The sequence below is a fragment of the Budorcas taxicolor genome, chromosome X (assembly GCF_023091745.1).
Source record: "Budorcas taxicolor isolate Tak-1 chromosome X, Takin1.1, whole genome shotgun sequence".
Lineage (NCBI taxonomy): Eukaryota > Metazoa > Chordata > Mammalia > Artiodactyla > Bovidae > Budorcas > Budorcas taxicolor.
The window spans coordinates 47,095,619-47,117,244 of NC_068935.1; the positions used below are offsets into that span (position 1 = coordinate 47,095,619).

The window sequence follows — 21,626 nt, forward strand, 5'->3', positions numbered from 1 at the left end:
GAGATCTGGGTTCGATCCCTGGGTTGGGAAGATCTCCTGCAGAAGGAAATGGCAACCCACTCCAGTACTCTTGCCTGGAAAATCCTATGGAAAGAGGAGCCTGGTAGGCTACCATCCATGGGGTCACAAAGAGTTGGACACGACTGACTTCACTCACTCACTCAAATATACACTATCACATGTAGAACTGGTAAATAAGAAGGTTCTGCTGTATAGTACAGAGAACTTCATCCATTCTCCTGAGATAAATCATAATGGAAAAGAATATTTTAAATATATATATATATATATATATATATATATGTAAAACTGAGTTACTTTGCTGTATAGCAGAGATTGGCTCAACATTGTAAATAAATTCTACTTCAATTTCTAAAAAAGAAGAAACACTTCATATATATAAAAGAACCCAGATAAAGTATGTTTGCATGTGTATGTGTGTGTATGCTCTCTAAACTAATCATCCTCTAGGGACAAAAAAACCATGACTTTCAACAAGTATATACCTTAAATGAAAATAAAGGACCAAAACATATTCTAAAGAATAAGAAGAAAAAGCTTTGTGTTTGTAACTACTATAATGGAGTGAGTCCCTGGTAGGAAAAGTGGAAGCTTTCATAGGAAAAAATATCATTTCTGAAACATAGAAACACTGTCACACTAACTAAAACACAGTCTTTGAACATAATAGGAATTATCCCACTTTGTTTAATGAAAGGACAAAATTGACTCTATTTTAGTGAGCTCAGAGTGTCAGCTACTTTCAAGCACACAAGCTCTATTTCCTTAGTTATTCATGTAATTTATGAATAAATACTAGAATTAGAGTTTATTTGCAAGATAAATTGCAAAATTGGAATGGAAAAAAATCCCATTTGCATAGTAGCAAAACCCATAATAAATTTGGAGCTGTACCTAACAAAATGTATGTCTTTTAAGGAAATATTATGAGCTTTTATTGAATTCCATAAACAATGAACAAAATTTAAATAATAGAAGATATATACCATTTAAATTGTTTGGAAGATTCAATATCATACATAAATCGATTCTCCACAAATTAACCTGAAGTTCAGTGCAATTCCAGTCAAATTCTCCAACAGTTTTTTTTTTTTTTCCTAGAACTTGGCAAACTGGCCCTAAAATCTATGTGGAAAGAGGGTAAAGATTAGTCAAGATTCTCTACAGAAGAAAAACAATATAAGACTATAAGATATTAAGGATTGTTATTCACTTATATTAACAAAAATGTGATATTAGTACAAGGACAGACAAGTGTACCAATAGAACAAAATTGAAATTTCAGAACCAAACTCATACATATATGAGGACTTGGTTTATGACAGAGGAGACATTACAAACAATAGAATAGTCCTGGGAAAACTGGCTATGTAGATGTTAAAAAAAATTCCTACCCTATACTATACAGATGGAGAAGGCAATGGCATCCCACTCCAGTACTCTTGCCTGGAAAATCCCATGGAGGGAGGAGCCTGGTAGGCTGCAGTCCATGGGGTCGCTAAGAGTTGGACACAACTGAGCGACTTCACTTTCACTTTTCACTTTCATGCGTTGGAGAAGGAAATGGCAACCCACTCCAGTGTTCTTGCCTGGAGAATCCCAGGGATGGGGGAGCCTGGTAGGCTCTTGTCTATGGGGTGGCACAGAGTCAGACACAACTGAAGCAACTTAGCAGTAGCAGTAGCAGCAGCATACTATACAGAAATGTAAACTCAAGATGGATTAAAGATATAAATGTTAAAAGCAAGAATTATTTGTTCCTGAAAAAGACGAAGAATACTTTAATGATCTCAAAGAAAGGAAAGGTTTCTTAAAAACACAAAATGGAAACTTTACAAGATAGATACATTTGCCTTCATTAAAAGTAAAGACTAGTTGATGAAGTATGTACCACAAATAAAATTTTAAATAATGAGCCACAGGTTGGTGGGAGCTATTTTTAGCTCTTATAAATAAGGAAGGATTAACATCTAGAAGGAGAGGGGACATTAATATCTAGAGGGGAAGGGGACGCCAGATGATGAGATGGTTGGATGGCATCACCGACTCGATGGACATGAGTTTGAGTAAGCTCTGGAGTTGATGATGGGCAGGAAAGCCTGGTGTGCTGCAGTCCATGGGGTCGCAATGAGTCGGACACGACTGAGAAACTAAACGGAATATCTAAAAGCTGTACTCTAAAAATCATTATGAGAAAGACAGATATTCATTAGAAAAACATACAAAGGATATGACCAGGCATTTTACAGAGGGATAACCTGATTCAACTATGGTAGTGGTGGTGGTTTAGTTGCTCAGTCGTGTCTAACTTTTGTGACCCCACGGACTGTAGCACCCCTGGCTCCTCTGTCTATGTGATTTCCAAACGAAGAATACTGCAGTGGCCCTCATCTTACTGCCCAGCAATCTGGGCCTGTGCGAGGAGCCTGCCAGGACACGTTATACGTGCCCACGCCATAAGTCCTGATACTCTACGTTGCCCGTGCTGCAGCTTCCGCTTCCGGGCCTCGAGCCCACCATCTTGCTTTTGTGGATGCAGCAGGAGTCCAGAAGCGAAAGTTCTGAGCTGGGAGTCTTGGTGAGAGCAGCCGAAGTCATGCCGTCTTTGCCACTGCGCTTCACTGTGGTATGCTTGAGCAACCAGAACCGGAGCATGGAGGCGCACAACATCCTCAGCAAACGAGGATTCAGCGTCCGGTCCTTCAGAACAGGAACAAACTTGAAGCTTCCAGGACGAGCACGCGACAGGCCAAATGTTTATGATTTCAGAACCACATATGTAAGATGTATAAAGACCTTCTTAGGAAAGACAAAGAACTCTATATGCAGAATAGTGTTTTATGGATGCTGGAAAGAAGAGTATCAAGCCCAGGCCAGAGAGGTTCCAGGACTGCAAAAATCCCTTTGACCTCATCCTCACCAGTGAAGAGTGAGTATATGACCAGGTGGTGGAAGAAGATACGACTTCCAGGGAGCAGGAGACCTGCCAGCCCGTGCATGTGGTCAACGTGAACAACCTGGAAACCCACAAGGAGGCTACACTGGAGCGTTCCTCATCTGCGACCTGTGCCAGTGCGTCCAGCTCATGGAGGGCATGGAGGACAGGATCAGCGAGCTGCTGCAGGTGTTCGAGGAAAAGAGCGGCAGGAACTTTCTGCACGCTGTCTGCTTGTACTGAGCCTAGCCTGACGTCCGGCCCACCACCCACTTGAAGCCATTTTCTTGAGTTTCCTTTTGGTAGTACTTTTTCCTTCCTGATACTTGTTTTTACCTTTAGGTATTCTGCCAGAGGACGTTAGCAATACCCAGTAAACTGTACTGTACGGAAATACCAGATCAGAAAACAAACGTTTTTCCCGTCCCACTTTCCCTTATGAGTAGAATCTTCACTGTAGTTTTTTTTTTTTTCTTTAACCAAAAAAGATTAAACGGTTGACAGCACATTTCCCCCAAGACTTCTGCCTCTCACCGACCGTCCGTTTTCTGGCTTCCCTAACTGCTTCAGTTCAGTTCAGTTCAGTTCAGTTCAGTCGCTCAGTCGTGTCCGACTCTTTGTGACCCCACGAATCGCAGCACGCCAGGCCTCCCTGTCCATCACCATCTCCCAGAGTTCACTCAAACTCACGTCCATCGAGTCAATGATGCCATCCAGCCATCTCATCCTCTGTCGTCCCCTTCTCCTCCTGTACCCAATCCCTCCCAGCATCAGAGTCTTTTCCAGTGAGTCAACTCTTTGCATCAGGAGGCCAAAGTACTGGAGTTTCAGCTTCAGCATCAGTCCTTCCAAAGAACACCCAGGGCTGATCTCCTTTAGGATGGACTGGTTGTATCTCCTTGCAGTCCAAGGGACTCTCAAGAGTCTTCTCCAACACCACAGTTCAAAAGCATCAATTCTTCAGTGCTCAGCCTTCTTCACAGTCCAACTCTCACATCCATACATGACCACTGGAAAAACCATAGCCTTGACTAGACGGACCTTTGTTGGCAAAGTAATGTCTCTGCTTTTGAATATGCTATCTAGGTTGGTCATAACTTTTCTTCCAAGGAGTAAGCGTCTTTTAATTTCTTGGCTGCAATCACCATCTGCAGTGATTTTGAATGTAAGAATTCCTGAATAAAGCAACAGGATCCACTTTTGAAAGATCCTGCCATTGGCCAATAAATAGATGTGGATGGTCATTAGTGATAATATTAACAAAAGGAATACTGGAGTGGGTTGTCATTTTCTTCTCCAGGGGATCTTCTTGACCCAGGTATCAAATCTGGATCTCCTACATTGCAGGTGGATTCTTTACTGGCTTATCCACAAATGAGAAAAGGTTCGCAACCTCTCAAGTAATGAGGAAAAGGTAAGTTAAACTCAAAATAACTTTCATAGGGGTCAAATTAGCAAACATGAAAAGACATTTACCCTTGTCTTTCACAAGGGAGGGTCAAATTAGCAAAAATTAAAAAGCATGATCATGCCAAGTGGTCATACCACAGAAAGATGCGGGGAACTTGAAGTTCTGGTGGGAATATAAATTTATGCACCTCCTTTGGAGAGCACTAGCAATATCTAGCAAAGATGTGCATGCCTTATTATGGTCCGAAATTTCCTCTTCTAGATGTTTACCAGGGAGAAATCCTTGCATGTGTGAGAAGACATAAACCAGAATGTGTATTGCTCTATCAAATGTGAATGGCCAGATATGAGAATGAATTAGTATTATCAATGGCACTTTGAATGATTGAATGGTATTCACCCATTCATCAATAAAGATGAATCTGGAAAATAGTTCGCATGTACAGAGTGATCTGGAAAAGGATGTGTGCTACATTTGTGCAAAACAATAGGGAAATGGACATTGCCATGCCAAGGGGTTTCTTGGGGCCTTTGGGTAGTGGGCCACACATAGTTCAGAAGGTTCCCCTGAGGAGATGGTTGGAAATGTTAAGTCTATCTTATCTATCCTATCTCCTGGAGTCTGATGAATCTGAAGTGGAGCAGGCAGACCCTCCTGGACAATTTCACATAAAATATTCTCTAAGTTATTGTTCTTACCTTGAAAAAATCTTTCTTTATCTTATAGAAAAGCCTGGTGTCATACCACTGATTATTGTGGCAGTGACTCAGGTATGCAGTGTGGTGGCTCTCTGTTGGGGAGAGTAGAAGGGTCAGGTGACTCAGGATTTTAGATGAAGAGGCTGAGTTTATCGCTGAAAGAACTTGTGTATTTTTATTCCCCCTCTTTATATATCACTGAAAACTGAAAGGGTTCAGTGATTATTTTTTTAATCACCTAACTTTCGGTTGGTTTTTGTGCAAGATTAAAAAGTCTTTCCTTAAATATTCAGTAGAATTTTCAGACCTTGGCTGTATTAATAATGAAAGTGATTCTTAGATGCTTAAAATACATTCTCCCCTCCTCATTTCCTTTTTCTTTTTTTAAATATAAATTTATTTATTTTAATTGGAGGTTAATTACTTTACAATATTGTATTGGTTTTGCCATACATCAACATGAATCCTTAGAACATAAAAGATGAAGGAAGTTCTGATGAGTAACTTTTCAGTTGATTAATCCTCTTGAACTCAGTATAGCTTTCAAAGGGAGAAAGAGCCACCAGCATAGATCAAATCAGGACCTCATCTCATGTGTCTACCCAGGCTCCTGTTGCCATATTTTAGGTGGTAGGATTCATGGGTACTAGTGTTTGATCTAAAATCCTCTCTGCATGTATGATAGGATGTGACTGAATTGTATGTTTATTTGAATCTTTCTGTCCATTCTGGGAACCTGGAATTACATACATTTGTTGAGATACAGCATTGTGCTAAATATAGAAACTATTGTGATATCATTATTGATGAATAGACTTTTTTCACCTCATTTTGGTATTCTTTGCACATTATATGAGTGTGTACGCACACTTTATTTTCTTAATATAAATTTATTTATGTTAATTGGAGGCTAATTACTTTACAGTATTGTATTCGTTTTGCCATACATAAACATGAATCCGCCATGGGTGTACACGTGTTCCCCATCCGGAAACCCACTCCAACCTCCCTCCCCATACCATCCCTCTGGATCATCCCAGTGCACCAGCCCTGGGCATCCTGTATCATGCTTTGAACCTGGACTGGTGATTCATTTCACATATGATATTATAGATGTTTCAATGCCATTCTCCCAAATTATCTCACCCTCGCCCTCTCCCACAGAGTCCAAAAGACTGTTCTATACATCTGTGTCTCCTTTGCTGTCTCAGTTCAGTTCAGTTCAGTCTCTCAGTCGTGTCCAACTCTTTGCGACCCCACGAATCGCAGCACGCCAGGCCTCCCTGTCCATCACCATCTCCCGGAGTTCACTCAGACTCATGTCCATCAAGTCCGTGATGCCATCCAGCCATCCCATCCTCTGTCGTCCCCTTCTCCTACTGCCCCCAATCCCTCCCAGCATCAGAGTCTTTTCCAGTGAGTCAACTCTTCGCATGAGGTGGCCAAAGTACTGGAGCTTCAGCTTCAGCATCATTCCCTCCAAAGAAATCCCAGGGTTGATCTCCTTTAGAATGGACTGGTTGGATCTCCTTGCAGTCCAACGGACTCTCAAGAGTCTTCTCCAACACCACAGTTCAAAAGCATCAATTCTTCGGCGCTCAGCCTTCTTCACAGTCCAACTCTCACATCCATACGTGACCACAGGAAAAACCATTGCCTTGATTAGATGGACCTTAGTCGGCAAAGTAATGTCCCTGCTTTTGAATATGCTATCTAGGTTGGTCATAACTTTTCTTCCAAGGAGTAAGCGTCTTTTAATTTCATGGCTGCAATCACCATCTGCAGTGATTTTGGAGCCCCCAAAAATAAAGTCTGACACTGTTTCCACTGTTTCCCCATATATTTCCCATGAAGTGATGGGACCGGATGCCATGATCTTCGTATTCGGAATGTTGAGCTTTAAGCCAACTTTTTCACTCTCCTCTTTCACTTTCGTCAAGAGGCTTTTTAGCTCCTCTTCACTTTCTGCCATAAGGCTGGTGTCATCTGCGTATCTGAGGTTATTGATATTTCTCCTGGCAATCTTGATTCCAGCTTGTGTTTCTTCCAGTCCAGCGTTTCACATGATGTACTCTGCAAATAAGTTAAATAAGCAGGGTGACAATATACAGCCTTGATGTACTCCTTTTCCTATTTGGAACCAGTCTGTTGTTCCATGTCCAGTTCTAACTGTTGCTTCCTGGCCTGCATGCAGATTTCTCAAGACGCAGGTTAGATGGTCTGGTATTCCCATCTCTTTCAGAATTTTCCACAGTTATTTGTGATTCACACAGTGAAAGGCTTTGGCATAGTCAATAAAGCAGAAATAGATGTTTTTCTGGAACTCGCATGCTTTTTTGATGATCCAGTGGATGTTGGCAATTTGATCTCTGGTTCCTCTGCCTTTTCTAAAACCAGCTTGAACATCAGGAAGTTCATGGTTCACGTATTGCTGAAGCCTGGCTTGGAGAATTTTGAGCATTACTTTACTAGCATGTGAGATGAGTGCAATTGTGCAGTAGTTTGAGCATTCTTTGGCGTTGCCTTTCTTTGGGGTTGGAATGAAAACTGACCTTTTCCAGTCCTGTGGCCACTGCCGAGTTTTCCAAATTTGCTGGCATATTGAGTGCAGCACTTTCACAGCATCATCTTTCAGGATTTGAAATAGCTCAACTGGAACTCCATCACTTCCACTAGCTTTGTTCATAGTGATGCTTTCTAAGGCCCACTTGACTTCACATTCCAGGATGTCTGGCTCTAGATGAGTGATCACATCATCATGATTACCTGGGTCATGAAGATCTTTTTTGTACAGTTCTTCCGTGTATTCTTGCCACCTCTTCTTAATATCTTCTGCTTCTGTTAGATCCATACCATTTCTGTCCTTTATTGAGCCCATCTTTGCATGAAATGTTCCTTTGGTATCTCTAATTTTCTTGAAGAGATCTCTAGTCTTTCCCATTCTGTTGTTTTCCTCGATTTCTTTGCATTGATCGCTGAAGAAGGCTTTCTTATCTCTTCTTGCTATTCTTTGGAACTCTGCATTCAGTTGCTTATATCTTTCCTTTTCTCCTTTGCTTTTTGCCTCTCTCCTTTTCACAGCTATTTGTAAGGCCTCCCCAAACAGCCATTTTGCTTTTTTGCATTTCTTTTCCATGGGGATGGTCTTGATCCCTGTCTCCTGTACAATGTCACGAACCTCATTCCATAGTTCATCAGGCACTCTATCTGTCAGATCTAGGCCCTTAAATCTATTTCTCACTTCCACTTTCTCACATACAGGCTGATTGTTACCATCTTTCTAAATTCCATATATATGCCTTAGTATACTGTATTGGTGTTTTTCTTTCTGGCTAACTTCACTCTGTATAATAGGTTCCAGTTTCATCCACCTCATTAGAACTGATTCTAATGTATTCTTTTTAATGGCTGAGTGATACTACATTGTGTATATGTACCACAGCTTTCTTATCCATTCATCTGCTGATGGACATCTAGGTTGCTTCCATGTCCTGGCTATTATAAACAGTGCTGCGATGAACATTGGGGTACATGTGTCTCTTCCAATTCTGGTTTCCTTGGTGTGTATGCCCAGTAGTGGGATTGCTGGGTTGTATGGCAATTCTATTTCCAGTGTTTTGAGGAATCTCCACACTGTTCTCCATAGTGGCTGTACTAGTTTGCATTCCCACCAATAGTGTAAGAGGGTTTCCTTTTCTCCACACCCTCTTCAGCATTTATTGCTTGTAGGCTTTTGGATAGCAGCCATTCTGACTGGTGTGAAATGGTACCTCATTGTGGTTTTGATTTGCATTTCTCTGATAATGAGTGATGTTGAGCATCTTTTCATGTGTTTGTTAGCCATCTGTATGTCTTCTTTGGAGAAATGTCTGTTTAGGTCTTTGGCCGATTTTTTGATTGGGTCATTTATTTTTCTGGAATTGAGCTGCAGGAGTTGCTTGTATATTTTTGAGATTAATTATTTGTCAGTTGCTTCATTTGCTATTATTTTCTCCCATTCCAAAGGCTATCTTTTCACCTTGCTTATAGTTTCCTTTGTTGTGCAGAAGCTTTTAATTTTAATTAGGTCCCATCTGTTTATTTTTGCTTTTATTTCCATATTCTTGGAGGTGGGTCATAGAGGATCCTGCTGTGATTTATGTCTGAGAGTGTTTTGCCTATGTTATCCTCTAGGAGTTTTATAGTTTAGATCTTTAATCCATTTTGAGTTTATTTTTGTGTATGGTGTTAGAAAGTGTTCTAGTTTCATTCTTTTACAAGTGGTTGACCAGTTTTCCCAGCACCACTTGTTAAAGTGGTGCTGTCAAACCATTAGCCAGACTCATCAAGGAAAAAGGGGAAAAAATCAAATCAATAAAATTATAAATGAAAATGGAGATATCACAACAGACAACACAGAAATACAAAAGATCATAAGAGACTACTGAGAGCAATTATATGCCAATAAAATGGACAACCTGGAAGAAATGGACAAATTCTTAGAAAAGTACAACTTTCCAAAACTGAACCAGGAAGAAACAGAAAATCTTAACAGACCCATCACAAGCATGGAAATTGAAACTGTAATCAGAAATCTTCCAGCAAACAAAAGCCCAGGACCAGATGGATCCACTTTAATAAAATCCACTTTAACAAGTGGTCCTGTCTTTTTTCTATTATATATTCCTGCCTCCTTTGTCAAAGATAAGGTGTCCATAGGTGGGTGGATTTATCTCCTGGCTTTCTATTTTGTTCCACTGATCTATATTTCTGTCTTTGTGCCAGTACCATACTGTCTTGATGACTGTGGCTTTGTAGTAGAGCCTGAAGTCAGGCAGGTTGATTCCTCCAGGTCCATTCTTCTTTCTCAAGATTGCTTTGGCTATTCGAGGTTTTTTGTATTTCCATATAAATTGTGAAATTATTTGTTCTAGCTCTGTGAAAAATACTATTGGTAGCTTGATAGGGATTACACTGAATCTATAATTGCTTTCTGTAGTATACTCATCTTCACTATATTGATTTTTTGGTCCATGAACATGGTATATTTCTCCATCTATTAGTGTCCTCTTTGATTTCTTTCACCAGTGTTTTATAGTTTTCTATATATAGGTCTTTAGTTTCTTTAGGTAGATATATTCTTAAGTATTTTATTTTTTGCATTGCAATGCTGAATGGAATTGTTTCCCTAATTTCTCTGTTTTGTCATTGTTAGTGTATAGGAATGCAACGGATTTCTCTGTGTTGATTTTATATCATGCAACTTTACTATATTCACTGATTAGCTCTAGTAATTTTCTGGTGGAGTCTTTAGGGTTTTCTATGTAGAGGATCATGTCATCTGCAAACAGTGAGAGTTTTACTTCTTTTTTTCTAATTTGGATTCCTTTTATTCCTTTTTTTGCTCTGATTGCTGTCACCAAAACTTCCAAAACTATGTTGAATAGTAGTGGTGAAAGTGGGCACCCTTGTCTTGTTCCTGACTTTAGGGAAAATGCTTTCACTTTTTCACCGCTGAGGATAATGTTTGCTGTGGGTTTGTCATATATAGCTTTTATTATGTTGAGGTATGTTCCTTCTATTCCTGCTTTCTGGAGGGTTTTTATCATAAATGGATGTTGAATTTTGTCAAAGGCTTTCTCTGCATCTATTGAGATAATCACATGGCTTTTATTTTCCAATTTGTTAATGTGATGCATTACACTGATTGATTTGTGGATATTGAAGAATCCTTGCATCCCTAGGATAAACCCCACCTGGTCATGATGTATGATCTTTTCAATGTGTTGTTCGTTTCTGATTGCTAGAATTTTGTTAAGGATTTTTGCATCTATGTTCATCAGTGATATTGACCTGTAGTTTTCTTTTTTTGTGGCATCTTTGTCAGGTTTTGGTATTAGGGTGATGGTGGCCTCATAGAATGAGTTTGGAAGTTTATCTCCCTCTGCAATTTTCTGGAAGAGTTTGAGTAGGTAGGTGTTAGTTCTTCTCTAAATTTTTGGTAGAATTCAGCTCTGAAGCCATCTGGACCTGGGCTTTTGTTTGCTGGAAGATTTCTGATTACAGTTTCAATTTCCTTGCTTGTGATGGGTCTGTTAAGATTTTCTGTTTCTTCCTGATTCAGTTTTGGAAAGTTGTACTTTTCTAAGAATTTATCCATTTCTTCCAGGTTGTCCATTTTATTGGCATATAATTACTGATAGTAGTCTCTTATGATCCTTTGTATTTCTGCGTTGTCTGTTGTGATCTCTCCATTTTCATTCCTAATTTCATTGATTTTGATTTTTCTCCCTTTGTTTCTTGATGAGTCTGGCTAATGGTTTGTCAATTTTATTTATCTTCTCAAAGAACCAGCTTTTGGCTTTGTTGATTTTTGCTATGGTCCCTTTTGTTTCTTTTGCATTTATTTCTGCCCTAATTTTTAAGATTTCTTTCCTTCTACTAACCCTGGGGTTCTTCATTTGTTCCTTTTCTAGTTGCTTCAGGTGTAGAGTTAGGTTATTTATTTGACTTTTTTCTTGTTTCTTGAGGTAAGCCTGTATTGCTATGAACCTTCCCCTTAGCACTGCTTTTACAGTGTCCCACAGGTTTTGGCTTGTTGTGTTTTCATTTTCATTTGTTTTTATGCATATTTTAATTTCTTTATTGATTTCTTCTGTGATTTGTTGGTTATTCAGCAGCGTTTTGTTCAGCCTCCATATGTTGGAATTTTTAATGGTTTTTCTCCTGTAATTGAGATCTAATCTTACTGCATTGTGGTCAGAAAAGATGCTTGGAATGATTTCAATTTTTTTGAGTTTACTAAGGCTGGATTTATGGCCCAGGATGTGATCTATCCTGGAGAAGTTTTCGTGTGCACTTGAGAAAAAGGTGAAATTCATTGTTTTGGGGTGAATTGTCTTATAGATATCAGTTAGGCCTGACTCGTCTATTGTATCATTTAAAGTTTGTGTTTCCTTGTTAATTTTCTGTTTAGTTCATCTATCCATAGGTGTGAGTGGGGTATTAAAGTCTCCCACTATTATTGTGTTATTGTTAATTTCCCCTTTCATACTTGTCAGCATTTGTCTTACATATTGTGGTGCTCCTATGTTGGGTGCATATATAATTGTTATATCTTCTTCTTGGCTTGATCCTTTGATCATTATGTAGTGTCCTTCTTTGTCTCTTTTCACAGCCTTTTTAAAAAGTATATTTTATCTGATATGAATATTGCTACTCCTGCTTTCTTTTGGTCTCTGTTTGTGTGGAATATCTTTTTCCAGCCCTTCACTTTCAGTCTGTATGTGTCCCTTCTTTTGAGGTGGGTCTCTTGTAGACAACATATAGAAGGGTCTTGTTTTTGTATCCATTCAGCCAGTCTTTGTCTTTTGGTTGGGACATTCAACCCATTTATGTTTAAGGTGATTATTGATAAGTATGATCCCATTGCCATTTACTTTATTGTTTTGGGTTCGAGTTTATACACCCTTTCTGTGTTTCCTGACTAGAGAAGATCCTTTAGCATTTGAGGAGAGCTGGTTTGCTGGTGCTGAATTCTCTCAGTTTTTGCTTGTCTGTAAAGCTTTGGATTTCTCCTTCATATTTGAATGAGATCCTTGCTGGGTACAGTAATCTGGGCTGTGGGTTATTTTCTTTCATCACTTTAAGTATGTCCTGCCATTCCCTCCTGGCCTGAAGAGTTTATATTGAAAGATCAGCTGTTATCATTATGGGAATCCCCTTGTGTGTTATTTGTTATTTTTCCCTTGCTGCTTTTAATATTTGTTCTTTGTGTTTGATCTTTGTTAATTTGATCACTATGTGTTTGGGGTGTTTCGCCTAGGGTTTTTCCTGTTAGGGACTCTCTGGGTTTCTTGAACTTGGATGATTATTTCCTTCCCCATTTTAGGGAAGTTTTCAACTATTATCTCCTCAAGTATTTTCTCATGGTCTTTCTTTTTGTCTTCTTCTTCTGGGACTCCTAGGATTCGAATGTTGGGGCATTTAACATTGTCCCAGAGGTCTCTGGAATTGTCCTCATTTCTTTTAGTTCATTTTTCTTTTTTACTCTCTGATTCATTTATTTCTACCATTCTATCTTCTACCTCACTAATCCTATCTTCTGCCTCCCTTATTCTACTATTTGTTCCCTCCAGAGTGTTTTTTATCTCATTTATTGCATTACTCATTATATATTGAGTCTTTTTTGTTTCTTCTAGGTCCTTGTTAAACGTTTCTGGCATCTTCTCAATCCTTGTCTCCAGGATATTTATCTGTGGTTCCATTTTGATTTCAAGAATTTGGATCATTTTCACTATCATTATTTGGAATTCTTTATCAGGTAGATTCCCTATCTCTTCCTCTTTCGATTGGTTTGGTGGGCATTTATCCTGTTCCTTCACCTGCTGGGTATTCCTCTCTCTCTTCATCTTGTTTATATTGCTGTGTTTGGGGGGGCCTTTCTGTATTCTGGCAGTTTGTGGAGTTCTCTTTATTGTGGAGTTTCCTCGCTCTGGGTGGGGTTGTATGGGTGGCTTGTCAAGGTTTCCTGGTTAGGGAAGCTTGTGTCGGTGTTCTGGTGGGTGGAGCTGGATTTCTTCTCTCTGGAGTGCAATGAAGTGTCCAGTAATGAGTTATGAGATGTCAATGGTTTGGGAGAGACTTTGTGCAGGTTGTATATTGAAGCTCAGGGCTGTGTTCCTGTGTTGCTGGAGAATTTGCATGGTATGTCTTGCTCTGGAACTTGTTGGCCCTTGGGTGGTGCTTGGTTTCAGTGTCGGTATGGAGGCATTTGATGAGCTCCTATCCATTAATGTTCCCTGGAGTCAGGAGTTCTCTGGTGTTCTCAGGATTTGGTCTTAAGCCTCCTGCTTCTGGTTTGCAGTCTTATTTTTACAGTAGCCTCAAGACTTCTCCATCTATACAGCACTGTTGATAAAACATCTAGGTTAAAGATGAAAAGTTTCTCCACAGTGAGGGACACTGAGAGGTTCACAGAGTTACTTGGAGAAGACAATAGGGAGGAGGGAGATAGAGGTGACCAGGATGAGATGAGGTGGAATCAAAAGAGGAGAGAGCAAGCTAGCCAGTAATCACTTCCTTATGTGCACTCCACAGTCTGGACTGCTCAGAGATGTTCACAGATTTATACAGAGAAGAGAAGAGGAAGGAAGGAGACAGAGGTTGCCAGGAGGATAAAGGAGAGAATCAAAAGGAGAGAGACAGATCCAGCCAGTAATCAGTTTCTTAAGTGTTCTCCACTGTCTGGAACACACAAAGAGATTCACTGAGTTGGGTAGAGAAGAGAAGGGGGAAGGAGGAGATAGAGGCGACCTGGTGGAGAAAAAGGAGAGTCCAAAGGGGGAGAGAGCAAACAAGCCAGTAATCTCACTCCCAAGTAAAAATGGGTACTGAATATTGGGTTCTTAAAGGTACAAAATTGATAACAAATACCAAAAGGCAAAGATTAAAAATCTAGAGTAGAAGTTGGATTCTCAAAAATACAACATTAATGAAAAAAAACAAACTCACAAAATTATTTTATATATATATATATATATATATATGAAGTTTGCTTTAAAAAATAGGGTCTCTCTTTTTTTTTGGCAAAGTAATAGTAGGTTATAAAAATGAAAATTAAAGGAGTAATAGAGGGCTTAAAAATAATTTTAAAAAAAAATTAAAGCATGATGGTAAAAATATATCTAAGACTTTCCCTTGTGTTGTTGTGGGCAGTATGGGGTCAGTTCATTTTCGGATAGTTCCTTGATCTGGCTTATATTTCTCAAGACCTATAGGCCCCTTCCTATGTAGGCGGTACTAACTACAGGGTTTTAATCTATTGCACCTGTCACTTCCAAGGAGGGTCCCTCTGTTTTAGCTTCTTCTGTTTGCTGGTCTCTTCAGTGTCTAATTTACACCCTGCCACGAGGGGGCGGTGGTGGACACTTTTTTAGGCTCACTTATTCAGTCGTGCTGTGGGGAGGGAGGGACGCTGCAAACAAATAACACTGGTGTGTGCTTGCAGTGTCTTGGCCACACTGGGTTTGCCCCTGCTCACGGCCTGTGTGCTTTCCCTGTCTACACTGCTTAGGCTCCACTAGCTCTGCCCGGAACTGTCTGAGGCTGGCCCTGGGTTGTATGCACTTCCCAGGTCTAAGCTGCTCAGGTTCAGGTACTTGGGTAGTCCTCAGAGGCCCAGACTCGGTTGGGCCTGCATTTTGTGCCCTTCCCAGATCCGAGCAGCTCAGGTGACCAGGTGTTTGGCGAGCACGGTCGCTGTGACATCACCTCCCCCGTCCCTGCTGCTTGGTTTTCTGGGTGTACATCTGGCACACCTTCTCAGGCGGATGTTGACTGTCCAGAATCCCAAGAAGTCTTGGTTAGCAACGAAGCCTGCTTGCAGTTTGGTAGATAATGCCTCTCTGGGGCCATGATTGCCCCCTTCTGGCTCTGGCTGCCCTGGCCTGCCTGTCACCGGAGGGGGATAGGCCAGCCTGCAGCCAGCTAGCTCTGCTCAGTCCTTTGTTCTGTGAGCAGCCCTGATGGCATCTTAGGTTAGAGCTTTTCGCGTAGCTCTAGTCAGTCCTTTGTTCTGTGAGAGGGCCTGGCGGTGTATTAGGTTAGGACTTTTTGCATGGTAGCTATCCCCAGTCTGCTTTGCTAGCCCAAGTTGGTTCCCTCAGATTGCCCTCGGGGCATTCAGGCCAGTCTTTACTCTAAGCAATGCAGCCCGCACCTCCCTGCCCAGCACCCCCTTACTAGTGGTGGTTGCAGGTGTCTGCACTGCTTCTCTGCTGAGAGTTACCATTGGGCACATAATCTGTGGGTTTTAATTATTTATTTATTTTTCCTCCCGATTATGTTGCCCTCTGTGGTGCCAAGGCTCGCCACAGACTGGGCAGTGAGAGTGTTTCCTGGTGTTTGGAAACTCCCTCTTTTTTAAGACTCCCCTCCCGGGACGGAGCTCTGTCCCTACCTCTTTTGTCTCTCTTTTTGTCTTTTATATTTTTTCCTACCTCCTTTCGAAGACAATGGGCTGCTTTTCTGGGTGCTTGATGTCCTCTGCCAGCATTCAGAAGTTGTTTTGTGGAATTTACTCAGCATTCAAATGTTCTTTTGATGAATTTGTGGGGGAGAAAGTGGTCTCTCAGTCCTATTCCTTTGCCATCTTAGGACCGCCCCTCTCTTTTACATTTTTTAATCTCTGCATTCACACATCCGTTCATCCTTCTGTTTTTATAGAGAGCACTATCCATAATAATGGTCGCAAAGTGTGATAACATCAGTCATTTCAGAGCACTGAGATTTGAGATTTTTTTAAACCTGTTTTTGTCCTTTGTTATATTGCTTGAATTTTTATAGCTTACCTGATTCATTTTTATAAAAAAATATTCATTCCTATTAAAGGATCACTCTGTGATAAACAGGAAAGGGAGAAAGAGTTGGCCAAATATTTAGTTTTGACCCTAAAATGAGGCTTTCACTGTAAGTCTTCCATGTCAGAACTACTTTACAGGGTCATCACTTAGGGTAATTTCAAATTGATTTAGGTTATTGAACATGTATGTGCTGCCTGTACTCTTCCAACATGTGATTCTTTCTCCTCTTGCTTGTGATGAAACAAACCCTAGCCAAGAGAACAGTGACAGAAGACATCAATTATCCTGTGAGTTAAAAAGGGCAACCAAGGCTTTTACTGTCTGCAAGTTTAGGAACTGTGCAAAGAAAAGGATCGTGGTAGCAAAAGCTCTGTGATACACTACTGGAGGCTGCTGGAGACCATGGTAACTGTCTAGGGCTTCTATCAGTATAAGATGACCTCACATGTCATACATAATCCAAAGCAGAGCCTGAGAGAGACAACACCGATTTAGAAGCATGCAGAAAGAGCATAATTCTGAGGTTATAAGTCAAGTGATACAGGATCAATTTTATTTATAGACTTACATATCCGTAGATTAACTCCCAACCCACTGCACATATAACTAATAAAGGTATGTGTCCTATAGAAACATTCATTAGACTGGGAATCCAGTCCCTCCCCTTGAAAACCAGGCAAGTTTTGCCCTCCAGGGACAGGAACAGAGATCTTCAAAAAGGAATTTTCCTAGCACAAAAGTGGCAAAAATAATAGAGTTCATGTCTACCCTTTATCCAGCTTCCCCTAATTAACATCTTAAACAACCACAATACAATGATCAAAACCAGGAAATTAACATTAATGAAATACTATTAACTACATGTCTCATTCAAGTTTCATCAGCTTTTCCACTAAAGTCCTTAATCTCTTTCACGATCCCACCTTGCATTCAATTGTTAGTTCTCTGTATTCCTCTCCAATCTGCAACAATTCCTCAGAATTCATTTGTCTTTCATAACCTGGACACTTGAAGCATACTGAGCAGTTAATTTGCAGAATGGGTCTCAATTTGAGTTTGGCTGGTATTTCCTTATGGCAAGACTGAGGTTATATAGCATTGGTATGAATGCCACAGAAATCACGTTGTGCCCCACCTACCTGAGTGCATTGTATCAGGAGGTCCATCAGGCCCATGTGTCTTATTACCCTTGATGTTAATCCTGATTAGATAGTTTAGGTCCTATTTGATTGGTTTCTCCACAGAAACATTAATATTATTTCCTCTTTGCAATCGGTAAACATCTTTGAGATATTTTGAGACTATGCTAATATCTTGTTTCTCTTCAAATTCCCACCTATGGTTTTCCTTTTATCTATTGGTGGCTCTTCCTGTAAATAATTATCCCTGTGCTGTTTGCCTAATGGTGATTCTGCATTTTGCTCATTCCTTCTACACATATTAATTGGAATTCTGTAAGAAAGAGCTGCCCATTATCTTCTATTATGGACTGAATGTTTGTGTCCCTCTAAAATTCATATGTTGTAAACCTACCCTCCAATGTAATGATATTAGAAGGTGGGGCCTTTGGGAGGTAATTAGGGCTAGATGAGGTCATGAGGTCCTTACAAGAGTCAGGAGATAGCTTACTGCTCTCTTTCTGCGACAAGAGGAAACAAGAAGTCAGTACTGTGCAACCCAGAAGAGGGTCCTCACCAGAACTTGACCATGCTGGCACCCTGACCTTGGATTTCCAGCCTCCAGAAAAGTGAGAAATAAATTTCTGTTGTTTATAAGTAACCCAATTTACAGTACTTTGTTATGGCAGTCCAAATGGAGTAAGATATCTTCCAGGTACTTATTCAATTCATTCATTTATATCAGTATAGACAAATGGATATTTATTGCATTCTACAGGTTATAATATTACTATACTATCATCATTTATTTTGTTGCTCAACTTGTCCCAAATTTGGCCATTGGGAGCCACATCAGATTGGATCCTATCTCCTTTTGACATGCTTTTTTTGTGTGAACATTTTCTAATTGTCTTACCACAAGATGCTCCAGGTTCATGTTATATTTTTTGTGTTTCAACTCTGAAATCACTCACTTCTCTGAGAAGCCTTGGTTCCTTTTATTGGAAAACTATTATTTCAAAATCAAGTCTGGGCACTAAGTGCACTTATTGCTAATGGGTTGTCCCGAGTCCTAGGTCTTTTCAGAGAAAAAACCTAGAGATATAGGTGTGTATATTAAGTCACATATAAAAAAATTCAATGTATTTCTGTATCTATCTCTCTGTAGCTATACTAAAAGTCATGAGTTCACACTGATAATGCTGAGTCCAATCCAACATGTCAATCATTCTAGCCTTCCGTCTTTCCTTATTTGTAACTTCTTTCTCCACCTATGAGAAAACAGGCTCTCATTATCTACAATAGATTCATTTGATTTGTTCAATCTTGACCACATAAAGTTGTTAAAGAATTGCTAAACAATACCTTGCAAATAAGAGTTACCAAAAGGAATGCAGTATTTGGGTACAGTTTTTTGTCTTTAATATTACTGTAACCAGTCAGAATGCTGTTTTCCAAAGTCACTATGTGTGTGTGTGTGTGTTAGTCGCTCAGTCGTGCCCGACTCTTTGTGACCCCATGGACTACAGCCCACCAGGCTCCTCTGTCCATGAGATTTTCCAGGCAAGTATACTGGAGTGGATTGCCATTTCCTTCTCCAGGGGATCTTAGTAGTTAACTATTGCTACATAACAAATTTTCCCCCAAATTTGGCAACTGAAAACCATAGACATTTTTCTCACTAATTCTGTGGGGTCGGGGGTCTGGGTAGCTTAGGTAGATGCCTTTGGCTCCTGGTCTCTCACAAAGCTGCAATCAAGGTGTCAACCAGGGATGCATGCATCTCAAACTCACTCGTGTGGCTGCTGGCAGGCCTCAGTTCCTCCACAGCTGTCTGCTGGAAACATCAATTCCTTTCCACAGGGATCTCTCTACAGACAGCTCACAGCCAGCTTCTATCAGGATGAGAAAGGAAGAAGGGTGCCCAAGACAGAAGTTAGGAGTACTATCTTGAAATACAGTTGGAATACTGTTTGTATTCCAGTTGAGTTCCTTCTCCTCACATCTTGGTTGATTTAAATTATCAATTCATTTTTGGCAGGGTATTGGGGACATTACCACAGTTCTAAGAACCCAAGGTGTACCAAAGGAGCAGCCCTGAGAAATGTTACTGCTTCCTCATCCCTGCAACCTCATGGCCATCCTTCTCTTCATTCCATCTCAGACCCTGCAGGTAATCAGTCTGTTCAGTTTCCGGTTTATCTCTCCCTCCTGCTTATATTGTACACATGAGCAGATATGTCTATATTTTCTTAAATCCCTTTCTTCCTTACATGAAGGGTATAGTCTTTTGCACTTTGCTTTTTCCATTTAAGAGTATATTCTTGAAATGATTCCAAATCAGTTCATTAGACTCTCCCTCACTTTTTAAAACTGCTGCCTAAGACAACCCACTCCAGTGTTCTTGCCTGGAGAATCCCAGGGACGGGGGAGCCTGGTGGGCTGCCATCTATGGGATCGCACAGAGTCGGACACGACTGAAGTGACTTAGTAGTAGTAGTAAGACAACATTGTATGGATGGGTCATGCTTTATCCAACCACTCAGGGAGAGGAATTTTTTACTATCCCCTTTTGACCAAGAAATGTTCTGCAAATATTTAAGGATAATTTTAAAGGAATAACTGGGGAAGAAGACTGTGTTTCCTCTAGGCTACTCTGCATATTAGAAGAGTAGTGTTTCAATTCTCATTGCCTGATAAGACTGAAATGGAACTAGAATCTCCACACGCTGCTAGTAGCCTTCTAATCAGAAACATCATCTTAAAAGTGGCATAGCAATATGTAAGAGCCACTTCCTTTGACTCACTAATTCAACTCATAGGAATTTAAGAAAGTCATTTAACAGAGGGATAAATCTTGAAGCAGAAGGATGTTCATATTAATAGAAAGAAAATGTGTAATCTTCAAAACCAGAAAAATAATCTAAATATCCAATAAGGGATGGCCTGATAAATTATGATTCATCCACAGAACAGAATACTATATTGCAACTAAAAATAATTACGCAAACTCTGCAGACAGGAATGGTTTGAATACATTGGGTTGGCCAAAATGTTTGTTCAGGTTTACGCATAACATCTTATGGAAAAACATCAATGAGGGTTTTGGTTAACGAAATATGGGAAGTGAAAAAGCAGGATACAAAATGATTACAGTTACAATGCTGCCAAAGCGAAAACCGTGTGTAGCTGCTCTAAAGTGGGCTGATGCTGAGAAGTGGCTGCTCTATCTTAGTACATTTCCTGGTTACTCCAACATCCGGCAGTGCCACATGCCTGAGTTCTGGCTAATAGAATTGTGTAGAATTTATGTGAGCAACCTCTGCCTGGGTCACACCCATCTCCCACATGATTTCTTTCCTTGTCTGCCAGCTGATGTCAATACAATGAAATCATGTGTTGAAAAGAACAGAATCTCTGTTAGTCTGAGTCCCTGACTGTGGGATACCGTCTCACCCCTACCATTGCCAACTGGACTTTAATAAGCAAGGAACAAGTATCTAACATGATAAGCCACTGAGGTATCAGGGTCTCTATGATTTGAAAACTTCTTTAATGCTAACATTTTACTCTCTGTTACACTCGAATCTGTAGGAAAAAAAAAAAAAAAAACAAAAGCGAGTTGAGTCATTAGTATTCCTTTCTATGGTACTCCATCAGAAAGACAGCCAGCAAAAGCCAAACACCTATTCTACCACTGATTATTCTCAGCAGAGTCTCAGAACACTCCTGGAGAGGGGAGGGGAGTGGATTTATGTGCCTTTGACTCTCAACACGCTGTACTCACAGGGCTGCCACAGCCAGCAGGAACACAATCATCTAGGAAGCCAAGAGTGTCAGAGATTTGGGGCTATAAAAGATGACTAGCCATATATCAAAACATCACCTTAATGCAATTGTTCAAGCAAAGATGTATTAGACAGAACAGCTGCCTTGGGCCTGTCGGAGATGGGCTGACCCAGCCCTCCAGATCCTGACAGAGGCAGCCATGGGGCTGTATATCATCAGCCTTAATATCTGTGACCACATCGAAGTACGGCATTGCTTCTCTTGTTAGAACTCCTGCTACCCGTTGGCCTCCTGCGTTTTCCTGCCGAGAGT

The 21,626-nt window shown here is 40.3% G+C and overlaps 1 pseudogene; it reads left to right on the forward strand.

Annotated features, from left to right (window-relative positions):
- The first annotated feature begins 2,617 nt into the window (after nt 1-2,617).
- Nucleotides 2,618-3,199, forward strand: LOC128070338 (RNA polymerase II subunit A C-terminal domain phosphatase SSU72-like; annotated as a pseudogene).
- Nucleotides 3,200-21,626: the final 18,427 nt, after the last annotated feature.